At 42.7% G+C, this 13,729-nt stretch overlaps 1 protein-coding gene across 2 annotated transcripts in view; it reads right to left on the reverse strand.

The window, feature by feature from the left end:
* Positions 1-871, reverse strand: part of Rab11fip3 (RAB11 family interacting protein 3) — a 44,341-nt gene extending 43,470 nt beyond the window's left edge. Inside the window, exon 1 of one of the 2 annotated variants that reach the window (XM_010620602.3) lies at positions 771-871. The gene's annotated coding sequence lies outside the window, so the exon portion shown is untranslated. The remainder of the gene's footprint in view (positions 1-770) is intronic. The other variant, XM_010620605.2, reaches the window with a different exon arrangement.
* Positions 872-13,729: the final 12,858 nt, after the last annotated feature.

Below are 13,729 nucleotides of genomic sequence, written 5' to 3' on the forward strand. Positions count from 1 at the left end.
AAAAAAAAAAAAAAAAAAAAAGAAGCTGCCATGGAAAAGTGGGGATGATGGAGGGGTAAGGGTGGGAGGGGACTGTGGTGGGGGCTGTAGTCTTGATAGGAACTGAACGCAATGTGCCAGAACTCAAGACTGGCATACCTGAAGTCTGTACATCTCACAGTAGGTAAATTTATCCTCAAAAAGCATCCTACAAGGGCCAGGGTACAAAAAAAAAAACCCCAAAAAACAAAAAAACAGCCTACAGCCAGGTGTGGCGGTCCACACTTGTAGTTCCAGCACTTGGGAGGCTGAGGCAGGAGGATCACGGCAAGTTCAAGGCCAGCCTGGAGTACAAAGCAATACTCTGTATCAAAACACAGTCTACAAATAAATGCTGAACTCTAGATAATGATCGGTATGTGGGTTAAGTGCTTAGAGCAAAATGCACCAGAGTATACGGATTTGAGATATACTCTACTAAAAAGATGGATTGGTGGACAGACAGAAAAATGGATGGGAGAGACAAAGCAGACCCACAAACTGCTGCCTATAGGATATGGGTGTGGACGTATATGTTGGCGTTCACTGTGTGATTTGAAAAACTTTTCATCACGAAGAGCAGGGACTTCCTCACATTATACATAAATGGTTGAGTCTGTTGGTCTGGAAGATAGGGGCGGAGAGCAGAGGACAGAAAGAAGAGGGCAAAGTCCTGGTGTTCAGAAATTCAAGAAGCAGTGGTCACAGGGCAGCACTGGAAGGGCAGGGGCAAGAGAAATGGGACTACTGACCTCCACTTCTAATGGCCGAGATCCCTTGGCAGAAGTCTTCGAAACTGATCACGCCGAGCCCACTGGGGTCTAAGTACTGAGTCAAGTCCGTCACCTGCAAGTGCCAAACAAGAACATGTTACTCATGGCCTTCAAGGTAGGGCATGCCGTGCACTGGACCCTTGGCCACACAACAGTTCAACTGAAAGGCACAGAGGAGAAATAAGAGCAACTGACTCCTCCAATAAAAGAGGCAGAGGTGGCCACCAAAGCCATTATACATAGCTCCAAGAGGAAGGGTGGCATCCTGGGAAGAAGGTAGCAAAAGCAAAGGATTCTGAATCACATAAACAAAGTTCCTGGCTCTCATGTCAAAAGCAAGCTTGAATGGGAAGATGAGAAGTTTTAACTTTTAGGGATTGTCCCAGGAAATACCTAAGATATTTATGTGAAATGTAAACCCACACTACCCATTTGGTAACGAGGATCGAACTCTCGGGCCCTTTGGCTTACGAGGCAGTCGCTGGAACCACTGAGCTAAATCCCCAGCCCCACACCACCCATTTGGATGGGCTTTCCCAACTAACAAAAAGTAAGGTAATTTACACATGCATGCTACAGCAGATGCAACTCTTGAGAAAGAATACACTGTTATGTTGCTTAAGGCTAAGATAGATTTCACCAAAATCTAAATTCTGTGTTCAAAGACAACATTAATAAAACCAATGGACAAAGAAAAAGTATTTCCAAATCATGTATATGATAAAGGACTTGATTCTACAATATATAAAGAAATCTTACAATTTAGCAAGAACTGTTTGCACCGGGCATGGTGGTACACGCCTGTAATCCCGGCATTTAGGAGGCTGAGGCAGGAAGATAGTGAGTCCAAGGCTGGAAGATCATGAGTTTGAGGCCACCCTTGGCTACACAGTGAGTTCAAGGCCAGCCTGAAATGTACAGTAAGAAAGACCCTGTCTCAAAAAAACCCCAAAACCAAAATAAAACAAAACAAATACAAAGAGCTGGGTATGGTGCCATGTGCCTGTATTCCCACCTACTCAGGAGGCTGGGAAAAGAGGATAACTTGTGTCAAAGAATTCAATACTAGCATGGGCAGCTTAGCAAGATCTCATCTCAAAATAAAAAGTAATAAGCTTTAGGTCAAGGGATTTAGCTCAGTGGTTCTGTCGCCTGCCTTGCAAGCGCAAGGGTTCAAGTTTGATCCCCGGTACCAAAAAAAAAAAAGTGATTATCGATAAAAAGCAAACCTGCAGCTTCTTGGGATTGTGGGTAGATGAGGGGATGGACATAGACCCATTGGAGAGATCTTCTTTGGCTGTAGAAATGTTAAAACACCATGGTGAAGACTGCAGGATTCTATGAATTTACTAAAAGCTCCTGAATGAATACTTACAGTAGGTAAATTTTATAGTACATAATTACAAACAAAGTGTAGAAGGGTTACTCCAACAAAGCTCAAAAAATACTGAGCACGGGCACAAAAAAGACATGAGGACCAGCAGAACAGAACAGAGGATGCAGAAATAACCCCAAGCACGTTGAACTATTTGATTTTTGACAAAGGGGCCAAAAATTTGCACAAGAGCAAAGAGAGCCTTTTTAATAAGTTGTGTTGGAAAACTGGCTATTCACATGCAGAAGATTAAATCTATACCCCTATCTCTCACCAGATACTCTTGGAATGGATCACAAAGAACTAAATGTTAAATTAGAAGATAAAATAGATAAAATTATTGAAGTCATAAGTGCAGACAAGAACTTTCTGAACAGAGCCCAGGTTGCAAAGCAAATAACACCAAAAATCTATGGGGGGAAAAAACAAGAACCAAGGTATATCATGTAAAGGTACAAGATCCCAATGATAAATGTAACTGTATTGTTTGCTTTAAATGTACCAATAAACTTAATGGAAAAAAAAAACAAAAACAAATACCAAAAATCAACAAATAGAATCATATCAATTAAAAAGCTTCTACAGCTGAGTGTGGTGGTGCACTCCTGTAATACCAGCACTCGGGAGGCTGAGGCAGGAGGATCGCTGTGAGTTTGAGACCAGCCTGGGCTACATAGTGAGTTCCAGGTCAGTCTCGACTACACAGTGAGACCCTGTCTCAAAAAAAACCACACACACATGCACACACACACACACACACACACACACACACACACACACAGCTTCTACAAAGCAAAAGAAACAATCAACAGAATGGGAAAAATTTCTGCCAGCTATACCTCAGAGGACTAATATCTAAAGTATAGAAAGTCTGCCCCAAAAAAACATATACACACTTCAGGGAAATAAAAATGGCATGTTTTTTCAACAGATGGTGTTACCCTCATATGAGAGACCCTACAGATGTCATATATCACAGAAAATCCACTACACTGCCAGCCCTTAGAGAAGAAATTGAAAATGTATGTCCAATAATATCAGTGAGCCAGGGATTTAGCTCAGTGGTGCCGCCACCTGACTCACAAGCGCAAGGTCCTGAATTCAATACCCAGCATCAAAAAACAAACAAAAAAATCTCAGTGACCAAGGTTACCCATATAGCAGTTTGTGGTACTAATATATGGATGGAAACTCACGGCCACCACTTTGAGCACCTCATGTAATTGCAGAGGCCAAAGACAACATATTAATGTTGATTAAAATATTTATACAAATTTTTCTTTTCCTGAACTGTGTATACATTTTTGGCAGACTCTGTAAATATAAAGAACTCAAGAAAAATATTAACACTCCCACAAAATAAAACACCCAATCAAAAAATGGGCAAGTGAGGCCAGGGATTTAGCTCAGTGGCACTACACCTGCCTTGCGAGTGCAAGGTCCTGAGTTCAATCCCCAGTACTAAGGAAGATGGGGGAACAGGCAGGTGAAATGAATAGCCACTTCACAGAAGCGCAACCAGTCAATAAATACACAAAGAGATGCTCAACTTTGCTTGTGTGTTAGAGAAAGACAAATTAACACAACACTGAGATTTCATCTTAATCATGAAAGAATGAATATCATCAAGTAATGAACAAATACTGGAGAGGCTGTGGGGAAAAAGGAACCCTTCTACCCTGCTGGTGGGAACATAAACTAGCACAAATTTGGAAATCAATATGGAGATTCCTCAAAAAGCTAAAACTGAAATTCCATTTGGTCCAGCTATTCCCCTTCTCAGTATCTTCCTGAAAAAGTTCAAGGTGTCACATTACAGCGATGCATACATACCCATTTTTATAATAGCACAATTCGTAATAGCTAATCTTGGGAGCAATATACATATATATATATATGGAGTAATACTTCGTAGGAAAATGGATGCATATTTCTGGGTGCGGTGGCACAAACCTGTAATCCCAGCACTCAGAGGCTGAGGCAGAAGGACAGCCACAAGTTCAAGGTCAGATTGGACTACACAGTGAGTTCAAGGCCAGCCTGAGGTACATAGTGAGGGCCTGTCTCAAAAAAGAAAGAAAGAAAGAGAGAGAGAAAGAGAGAGAGAGAGAGAAAGATGCATCTTGAAACCAAATCAGGAATGCAAGCTTAAATATCATAGGGTTTCTCTTTTAAGAGAAACCCAAAGCATAAATAAAAAGCAAACTAAAAGAAAATAGGAAGTAGAAAGATGGATCTTTCTCAAAGGAGAACAGGATGGAGACCAATATGAAAGGTGGGGGAGATATCAAGAAACAGATGAGGGAGGGAGGAGATTTTTTAAAAAGGAACTAAATTGTATTATGTATATGTACTAATTATCCACAAGGAATGTAAACACATACTACAAACCTGGACTAATAAAAAATTAAAACTTGAACAAGTCCGGCCAAAAGAAAAAGAAATAAAGATTCAAGAGAGCCAGGCGTGGGTGGCGTACACAGGAGGATCGCTGCGAGTTCGAGACCACCCCGGGTTACACAGTGAGTTCCAGATCAGTCTCAACTACATAGTGAGACCCTGTCTCAAAAAAAAAAAAAAAAAAAAAAGATAAGTACCGGTTGAAAGAATATACCAGGTACCCAAAATCACCAACTCCCAGCCCTAAAAGACCTAGTGAATTTCCTGGACCTCAAGATATAAATTTTTAAATTTTTAAATAGTTATACAAAAATCAAGTGATTTATAACTATATTATCAGTTAGCTTTTCTGGCAGCTACATGAAGTAATATGTAATATACTAACTTCATCATTCCAAGTACTATTAAAAATTGAGACTTGAAAAAAAAAAAAGAAAAAGAAAAAGAAGAAAAAAAGAACCTGAGACCTTCAGTATGGTTGAAAGGAAAAAGAGACATAAGGTCGCAGATGTCAGGTAAACACTCCACATCTTAGTCCACTGTTCTGCTGTGATGTCTGAGAACAAGAGTCTACCTCTGGAACATTAATACCTACCTCGAGAACCTGTGCTCTAATAAAATGGAACACAGAAGAAATGGACAGATTTCTAGATACCTATGAATTGCCAAAGTTGAACAAAGAAGATATAAAAATTCTAAACACTCCAATTACAATCAGTAAAATTGAAAACCTAATTAAAAATTTACCAACAAAGAAAAAAGCCCAGGTCCTGATGGCTTCACTGCTGAATTCTACAAGACATTTAGAGAAGACCTATTGCCACTACTCTTGAAACTTTTCAATGAAATTGAAAGGGAAGCAATACTTCCAAATTCATTCCTGGAAGCAAGTTTTACTTTGATTGCAAAACCAGTGAAAGACCAAAAAGAATTATAGGCCAATCTCCCTAATGAACACAGATGCAAAAATCCTCAATAAGATACTGGCAAACAGAATACAGAGAAACATCAAGGTCATCATACACCCTGACCAAGTTGTATTTATCCCAGGCATGCAAGGATGGCTCAACATACATAAATCAGTAAATGTAATACACTATATCAACAGAGTCAAGGACAAAAACCATATGATCATCTCAATATATGCAGAAAAAGCATTCAATAAAATTCAAGACCTATTCACGATAAAAACTCTGCAGAAATTGGAATAGATGGTCTTTATCTCAACCTGATAAAGGGTATGAAAAACCAACAGCCAACATCATACTAAATGGTCAAAATCTGAAAACCTTCACGCTAAAATTAGGAACAAGACAAGGGTGCCCACTATCACCACTCCTGTTCAATATAGTTCTGGAAACATTAGCCACAGCAATTAGACAAGAGACAGAAATGAAAGGAATAAAGATAGGAAAGCAAGAAGTTAAACTGTCATTATCTGCTGACAATATGATACTCTACATAGAAGACCCAAAAAAACTCTGCCAAAAGATTTCTAGATTTAATTGACAGCACTTAGTTTTAGGTCAACACTTGTTTTTGGTTTTTTGTTTTTTTGAGACAGGGTCTCACTATGTAGTTGAGACTGACCTGGAACTCACTATGTAGCCCAGGCTCACCTTGAACTCACAGCAATCCTCCTGCCTCAGCCTCCTGAGTGCTGGGATTACAGGCATGCGCCACCACACCTGGCCAGTTTTAGGTCAACACTCAAAAATCAAGAGCTTTCTTGTACACAAATAACAGACTCACTAAGAGACAAATTAGGGAAACAAGTCTTTTCACAATAGCATCCAAAAAAATGAAATATCTAGGAATCAATCTAATGAAGGAAGCAAAAGACCACTACACTGAAAACTAAAGCACCCTGAAAAAAGAGATCAAAGAGGACACGAGAAAATGGTAAGAAATTCCTTGCTCCTGGGTAGGAAGAAGCAACATAGTGAAAATGGCCATACTTCCAAAAGTACTATACAGATTCAATGCAATCCCGATTGAAATGCCAATAGTATTTTTCACAGAACTAGAGAAAACAATCCAAAAATTCATTTGGAATCAGAAGAGACCTAGAATAGCAAAAGCCATTCTAGGCAACAGAGACATGACAGGGAGTATCACAATCCCCAACTTGAAACTATACTACAAAGCCACTGTGGTAAAAACAGCATGGTGCTGGCAAAGAAACACACCCAAGGATCAGTGGAACAAATTAGAAGATGCAGAAACAACTCCAGATGGACTTAGCTACCTCATCTCTGACAAAGGAGCCAACCACCCCCAGTGGAAGAAAGATAGCCTCTTTAAGAGTCTGCCTCTCACAACACAAGCTGGGCCTCGAGTGGGCTGTGGCATTCTGGGTTTGATGAGAGCTGCCTTGTCATGTCACATCAAACTCAGGACCTTGTGCTTGCAAGGCAGGTGCGGTGCCACTAAGCTGTATCTCTAGCCCCTAAAGAGCCCATGTCTGAATAACACCATACTGGTGCTTAAGTTTCACCTACAAATTCTGGAGGACATTCCAACTACAGCCACCTATAATCCTGAATTTGAATATTAAGCAACGTTGTGAACTCACAATGTATTCACAAAAAAGAAATAAAACAAAACAAAAAATTTTACTTCTCTCCATTCAAAACAGCTTTGGGTTTAGAAAAAAAGAAAACAACCACTGTTGTATAAGCCCCAGGCTGTATTTACATCCCATTTCTCACTAAAAGCCCTAGAGAGGTACTACAACTTCCAAGTTAAGCATGGAACCCTTGTAGTGCTGAGAGCAAAGGGCTATAGAAGACACCCACTGTCCTGATCCGGAGACAAAGTAAGCCCAGGTGCAAACAGTAACCACAAGAAAACACATCGAGTACGCTTCAGTCCAAGAGGCCATAATCAGAGTGGGGCCAGGGTGGGGAGAAGACCAGTGAACCAATTCACTAGTGTGAAAACTAGTAAGCAAAAGGAGAGAGCCAGCATCTAGCCTGCCTTTCCCATGCAGGCCACCAAATAGCAGGTGACACCACCAAATTCCCACTGACAGAGCACCTGCAAATGGACGGCATGCTGGAACCAGAACCAGGACACTTACGACCTTTGAGTGCAGCAGCACCAGTGATCGTAAGTGTCCCAAACAGCACAAAGACAGCCAAACATCACAGCTCTGCTGCCCATTTAACAGGAAGCAGAGGCAAAGAAACACAATCTGATATTCTAGGGACAAAATCAATAGAACCAGCCCATGTGAAGCTTTACACAGACAGAACATGACCTTCTATCTTCAAGAAAGGAAAGAAACTTCACTTTGAGAGGTGTGGGAGGCACATCAACCCAGCACCACATAAGGACATTCATGGATCCTGATTCAAATGAACTCCTGGTTTAAAAAGTCACAAAAATAAAAAGACAAATGGATGCCAGGTGTGGTGGTGCACTTCTGTAATCCCAGCACCCTGGAAGGCTGAGGCGGGAGGACTATAAACTCGAGCTCGGTGTGGGCAAACTGGGGAGGCACTACCTCCAATGAAAAGTCTGGAGGTGCAGCAGTACAAAGGCCCTGGGTTAAATTTCCAGTACCCCACGCAAATTAAAAACAACCAGGGCTGGGGTAATGGGGTAGTAGCTCAAAGGTAGAGTGTTTGCCTAGCAGGTGTCTAACATGCCCAGCAACCAAAACAAACAAACACTGGAAATTTGATGACCTATGGGACTGCTACCAATCTTTGCAGGTATGGAAATACTTCAGAATTCTTCAGAAAGCAATGCTCTTGTTGTATACTTAGTGAAATATTTGGAAACACCTCAAAGATCTAGAGTGAGGCATAGATACAGCCAACAGATGTGGCAGAGCTGCTAGACTGGAAAGGGCACGCAGTAGTTGCCAAAAGAAATGGGGTGGGAGTCCTCCACAAGAAGAACTTCAGAACGAGGAGTGAGAGAAAGAGAAGGGACAAAAGGAGCTGAGGTGAGTGGGCAGGGGTTTAGCCAGAGAGCAGCCAGTGGGCTAAGTACAGGAGGCCCACAGAGGAAACCCGCACAGGAAAGCGGTGGGTGGGTGTACACTAAGGCGAGCCTATGTCCAAGTGGAGGATCATCATGGTCATGGCCGGCACCACCTATGCTAAGGTGACATCCATTAATTGGAAAAATCCCAGCTATCCCCTAGGGGTGCCTCTGTGCTAGGCAGGATGGCAGACACACCATGGAAGCCCAGGCAAGAAGGGAAAACAGACCAGCCATATCCCATCCCCATTAGGAAGTCAGGAAAGCTGCAGCAAGACCTATGAGGAAGTGCTATCTCTGGCCTGAGGACTTTGCTCAACAGCTATCCCTGCTCCTCCTCACCACGGTAGTTTAAGGAATCACTGCCCTGGGCAAGAAAAGACAGAAAAATCCCACCATGAGGATCCAAACAGAGGCAACAAAGAAGGTCTTCATTCAGAGGTACAAATGCAGGACACAGCAAGGGATAGGCAGCTGAAAGCAAGACAGCAAGAACAAGGCCTCCGGGCCCCATGTCAGAACACCTTAACCTGAGTATGAAGCCAGACAAGGCCAGGAGAACAAGCACAGACTGCCTACAGGGTTGTCAGCAGGGTGAGGCAGACCCTGAAAGCAGCCTCAGAGGGGAGGCAGGAGAGGCTAGACCTGCAAAGAAATGAGGCTAGCTTCCTCCGGGGACTTCGCAGGATGCCACGGCAGGTGTTGACTGCCCATCGCATTACCCACAGACCTAGGCATCACCCACACCCAGAAGTCAAAGTGTACTCTAGACAATCTAGACTCAAGGGCACCTGGGAAAGGAGACCTGGTAGGCACCAGGCCACCACACCAGGCTCTCCCATCACCACCTTACAACATCAAATCAGATTTAGTAAGACCAAGACCAACTGACTGGGCACAACAGCACAGGACTCTCAAGGCAGACACACCATCGACCACATTTCCTGTACGGCAGGAAGAAGGTAGCCATCACCCTTCCAACTAGGGGCCCTGCCTGTCACCTGACACTGAGCACATAGGTCTAGCAGCTGATTTCTTGGAAATGATGGAACCAATGTGCCTCATCACAAGTCTCTCTTATCTCATGAAACCTTTATCCCTAAAGCACATGATGTCCCAAGAGGACCCTGCTGGTGGTGCCTGTGAGTCCTCTAACCCAGAACCCAGATGGCCCCTCTGTCCTGAGAGTCCCAAGAATCTCAACAATGGGCTTCGAACAGAACACTGGCTGGTGTTCATCTGAACCCTGACCAAACACTTTTAAACAAATCATTGGCTAGGAGTAGGCTCTTCAATATATTACCAAAGGATGAACTATAGTATACTTTTTTTTGAGTTAGGGTCTCACTATGTAGCCCAGGGTGGCCTTAAATTAGATGTGATCCTCCTGCCTCAGCCTCCCAAATGCTAGGATTATAGGCATGTGCCACCACACCCAGCAGTATACATTTTTAAAACTCCATCTTAACCAAGATTTGTCATGTAAAAGTACAAGATCCCAGGGATGAATGTAACTGTACTGTATACCTAAAAAGTACCAATAAACTCAATAAGATGAAAAAAAAAATCAACTCCATCTTATCTTCATTTTCTTCATAGTTGGGAGAACAGATTAACTTCCATGTAACTGGTGATATAGAGATGATTATAATTCTATAGCCCAAACTCTCCATTCAGAGCCTTTCAGAAAAAAAATCATGAGACAGTGAAAAATAATACAGCCTCTAGTCCTGAAAAATCCAGCAGAGCCAGTAAACCAGCCAAGAATCACTAATCAGAACCATCCAAACAAGCCAGCACTCTCCCAGTGGACACAGCATCACTATGGGAGAGAAAGAAAGCCACCGTGAGGGGCAGTGTGGGCTCCCAGAAGATCACCCTACTATGAAAACTTAAAATTAGTCATATGGTTTCTACTACACATGCGGAAATATATCCACTAATCTGAGAGGAGCAAACCAGAATGAGCTCCCTGAAACAACAGAAGCGCTCCTACAGAAATCACTGCAGCGAAGCACCCACCAAAGGAGAACCACCCATTTCTGCATCTCGTTATTGCTCTCATAACTGAATCTCAACGTCCTCCACAAAGTACATCCCATCAGAAGCCAAGGCAGCACAGGCAATAGGTTCCTAGAGCTCCCCTGTTGCTATTCATAAATTTCACACTAGATCAGCACAGGGCAGGAGAAGCAACACTGGAAAGCCTGATAAACAATTTTTTTCTTTGTTTTTGAGACAAGTTGGCTTTGAACGCACTCTAGTAGCCCAGGCTGGCCTGGAACTCATGGCAATCCTCTTGCCTCAGCCTCCCAAGTGCTAGGATTATAGGCATAAGCCACCTCTCACTTGGCTAATAAACATTTTTTTTTAAAAAATACCGGAGACCGAACTCAGGACCTTGCACTTGTGAGGCAGGCACAGGCGCCACTGAGCTAAATCCCCAGCCCTTAATAAACTATTTTAAATATCACATTGAAGGTGCAGACCACCTATCACAAGGGTGATACTACTTTCTGAAAAGCCCTGAGAAATGGATACGCATGTACATTATGGGTTTTTCTGGCTGCTCCCCAGACATCCTATCTGATGCCCTTAGCTGCACCAGCCTTGTATCCCACTGAGGACCTGAAACTCACACTCACCTCCAGAGGTCTCTGGCAGCAGATAGTCACACTTGCCCTAGATCCCCATGAGAGTTCCTAAAGACTCCATTCCCATCTTAGATCTCAGAGGAAAGCAATAACCAACTCATCCTGATAAAACTAGAGAAGACTAAATTTCATACAATTTTCAAAATATATAATCAGGACACAGGAAAGATATATAAATATACTGTTTCTGCTGAGTGTGGTGGCACATGCCTGTATTCCCATCGCTCAAGAGGCTGAGGCAGGAGGATCCCTTCAAGTTTGAGGCCAGCCTGGGCTACATAATGAGATCAAGGCCAGTCTGAACTACATAGCGAGATCCTATCTCCAATAAATAAAGAGCTTCTTACTGATAGCTTTGTGGGTTTTTTGAGGCCTTGGGGAGGAATTTTTGTTTTTGTTTTGAGACCGTGTCTCACTTTGTTATTTAGGCTTGCCCAGACTGTCCTTAAACTCACAGTGATCAGACTAACTCCGCCTCCTAAATGCTGGGATTACAGGTGCGCACCACTATGCCCGGCTTTACTGACATCTTTGAAAACAAGACTGGAGGTTATTTTGCTTTTGTTTTTGTTTATTGGGTTGTTTTGTTTTGTTTTTTTTGAGACAGGGTCTCAAAACTATGTAGTTTGAGTATGTAGGCCTGGCTGACCTAAAACTCCCAGAGGTCTGTCTGCCTCAGCCTCCCTGGTGCTGAGATCACAGATGTGCACATCACACCCGACAAGACTGTAGTATTTTAAACATGCAGAGCTATGATTTTCAGTTTATGATCAAGGTTAACCACTCAAGAGTGACAGGATACAGGTTTGTTCCACTGCACCCAATGAGAGATTAACTGACTTAAATTGTCTTTAAAAATAAAACCCAAAACTATGTAAACTTATTTTCTTTTTTTGGGGGGGCGGTACCGGGGATTGAACTCCGGTCCTTGCACTTGCAAGGCAGGCCACCGAACTGCTGAGCTAAATCCCTGGCCCTATTTTCTTTCAATTTTCATCAAATAACAAATCTTAGGGCTGGGATGTAGATCAGTGGTACAGCACTTGCCTACCATGCATTAAGGTGCTACACTCAATCCCAGTACCACAAGAAAAAAAATCTCCTGTTTATTAATTAATAAAAATTAATCTCAAGGAAAGAACAACTCTCTAAATGGCATAAAAACCTTTCATCCAAGCCCGGTATGGTGGTGTGCCCCTGAAATCCCACCACTCAGGAGGCTGAGGCAGGAAGATGGCCTTGAGATCCAGGCCAGCCTCAGTCACATAGAGACTTCAAGGCCAGTGTGGACTACGTAGCAAGATCCTGTCTCAAAAAAAGCAAAACAAGAAACCTTTCATCTAATTCAGAATCCCTCTTCAGACGCCAGTGTTCCCTGCAGAGGCCTGGGCTCACTACAACAGCCTTCAACCTTCCACTGTACTCCAGCTCCGTCCTAAACTCTTGCCAGCTACTGTTCATACTGGCACTTCCTTTCCCCTGGTCTCTCCAACCTGAGGGGCGCCTGCAGATACCTCACCTCCTAGGCATTACATCAAAAGCCAGAAGATCAGTACTGGCTTCTCATGATTTGGGGCCATGGGGGTACATACAAGTCAAACCCTTCAGGACTGGGTTAGTATTCTTTATAAAACGATCTCTCTCTTAAAGGAATTTCACTGATTCACAGTCACACCTATAACGACTCTTAGAGAATCTAAAAACAGCAGGTAGGTTAAAATTTTACATAAATGAAATACATTAGAAAGTGACCACTGTAAACAGAGACATGGAAGAACAGTCTGGCAGGAGTGAGCTGTGCATCTTCTACTCATGTGGTGCCCGCACGTGGTCACACTGGCTCCCCATTCACAGTACACAGCTGTCATTAACAGAGACAGGTGTCTCACACACAGCTCAGTCACGAGAAAATTCTGATATGCTACACATAGTCTAAAGAAACATAACTCCGATCTTTCAGTGACATTCCTATGAGCATAATATTTAGCTGGGTGTGATGGTGCATGCCTGTAATCCCAGAACTCAGGAGGCTGAGGCAAGAGAATATGAGACAGTTCAGAATGACCATGAACTGTGTGGCCCAAGCTGGCCTCGAACTGGTAGTGATCTTTCTGCCTCAGTCTCCCAAATGCTAGAATTTCAGGCTTGTGCCACCACGCTGAGTGAATGCTTAATTCTTGAGTGGAAAACCTTTTCTGGTTAATTTTAACAAGGATAATGGAAGTATTCTTTAAAATGTAAAGATGTTCAACAAAATACATTAGTGACACATTTAATATAAAACTTGAATCAGCCAGATTTAAATCAAGGTAAAGGACACACCTGCTTCTAGTTTCTCACACCCGAAGGTCTGCCCAAGAGTGGACTGATACTCTGCTGTGTGCCCTCCTAGATTTCTCTGGGTTTTTGTTGTTGTTGCTTTGTTTTGTGTTGTGTTGCTTTGTTTTGGGGTGAGTGGGTGGTACTGGTGCACTCATCTGATCTCAGATCAAAAAGAAATGCTATAGCCGGGCGTG

Source organism: Fukomys damarensis, unplaced genomic scaffold (genome assembly GCF_012274545.1).
Source record: "Fukomys damarensis isolate Sample0158 unplaced genomic scaffold, DMR_v1.0_HiC HiC_scaffold_34, whole genome shotgun sequence".
In the NCBI taxonomy this organism is placed as follows: Eukaryota; Metazoa; Chordata; class Mammalia; order Rodentia; family Bathyergidae; genus Fukomys; species Fukomys damarensis.